The sequence below is a fragment of the Stegastes partitus genome, unplaced genomic scaffold (genome assembly GCF_000690725.1).
Source record: "Stegastes partitus isolate 25-593 unplaced genomic scaffold, Stegastes_partitus-1.0.2 Scaffold504, whole genome shotgun sequence".
In the NCBI taxonomy this organism is placed as follows: Eukaryota; Metazoa; Chordata; class Actinopteri; family Pomacentridae; genus Stegastes; species Stegastes partitus.
In genome coordinates, this window is record NW_007578235.1 from 74,832 (window position 1) to 76,884 (window position 2,053).

Consider the following 2,053-nt stretch of genomic DNA (forward strand, 5'->3'; position numbering starts at 1 on the left):
TGGGAGGAAGCCGGAGAACCCGGAGAGAACCCACGCTGCACGGGGAGAACATGGAGACTCCACGCAGGAAGATCCCGGGTGTCCTCACCGGGACGTGAACCACCGACCTTCTAGCTGTGAGGCCACGGTGCTAACCACTGAGACACCTGCAGCCCAACTGCACAACATGCTAACACTAAGAAATGTCCTGTTGTTGGGACGTCATCTGTCAAAAACAACAGCAATCCACTGGATCTGGAGTTGATCATTTGCTAGGAGGTCATGAAGACTCTTGTGTTCACTCTTGCAGCCAACAGCAGAACATTTGGTGAGTTCTGAGACATGTTAGAGTTTAGCAGAAGCAGCTTTAGGAAGTCAGTAAACCTGGTGGTTTCTGATGGATCACCCGTCCAGCTGGGAGGCCGTCTCGCTACAGATGAGCTCCAGTAATAGCAGCAGCAGACGTCTTCATATGAAGCACAATAAAAATGAATTTTCACCATAATGGGAGCTTTAACGTGATACTTTTAGGCAATCAAATATTCTTGTGGCTGTGCTCAATGTTGTTGATAATCGATAGTTAAAAAGACGTCAAAAACCAGGAGGTTTGCCAAGAAGTGCTCTGTAGGTGAATCAATGATCCTCACACTGAAGCCTGATAAGTCCTGAACTCAGAGTGGAACGACGCATCAAGAGGCTTAAGAGTAACGGCATTTCTGAGCAACACACACCTTCTTTCTATTTTTAAAATTCCAGTTTTGCTTCTAATGACTTATCCAGTTCATTATTATGTGTTTAAAGTTTGCAATCAAGCTTGAAACCAGCACATTCCACCGTTCAGCGTCATGATCGGACTCTCTCCAGTCTAATCCATTTTCCCAAAACTCAGTGTGGTTTACGTACACTTTAAATCCGACCTCTTCCTTATTCTTAATTATGCTGAAGGACCTGCATGTGAGCCCCGCCCTGCAGGCTGCAGCTCCTTGTTTATGTTAGCAACGCCTCAGCAGCTTCACATGAAGCCGTCAGGTTCGCTGCACGGCTGCAGGTTCATGCAAGTTCAGCTGCACTGCAGATACAGCACACATGCACGCACACATGCACGCACACATGCAGCGCAGGTCTGGGACTGATCAGCATGTAGCTGGATGTGGAAGGAACTAGAAGCATTTCTATTAGCAACAAGGAGCTCAATGGTTGTTTGTTTGTCTCACTTTGATGGACGTGAAACGCTCAGAAACACACATTAGTGCATGTATGAACACAAAGACATGCAAAGACACACACGCACACACACGCACACACACACACCGAGCAGCGTCTCCGCCCCTCAACAGCGCGACCAAAACAGTGATTACACTTTCAACTCTTCACCTCGACGTCGAACCGCCGCCAGATCTGCCACTGGGCGTAATTACAGGTGATGAGGAGACGGGCGGCGGTCCCAGCCCCAGCTACCTGCCTGCGTCAGAGATGACACCGTCCTCACCTCGTGGCCACGTGCACGCCAACACACACACACACACACACACACACTCGTATACGCACAAGTACACAAAAGGGCACAAGTAACAACAAAGTATACAGTAGCAACCGCAGAGAATCAGAACATAAAAACATCAGAGGAGAAGCATCAAGGTTCAGGTATGTGCAGGTCTGACACACACACACACACACACACACACACACACACACACACACACACACACACACACACACACACACACCGCTCAGACGTACACGCTCATAAACAACCTCATAAACACACTCACAGCAGATGTGAAGCAGTGATCAATGAGCAGTTGTTTTCCTAACTCACAGGAAGCTGCCTGACGCTACCTGCTGCCTGCAGCTCTGAGGACCATCAGGGGGTTCTGAAGGAACCCAGACTGCTCAGGAGAACCCTTTAATGGATGAACCTTTTATCAAATAGTGAAATGCAGGCCTGACTTGCATTTGCACTTTCTTTGATTTATTTTATCTTTAAAACTCGGTTTTACCAAACTGATTCTGTTTGATGCATCAGAACCGTAAAGAAGAATCTTGACAGGACCAAATCCACCGGGTCAGACCC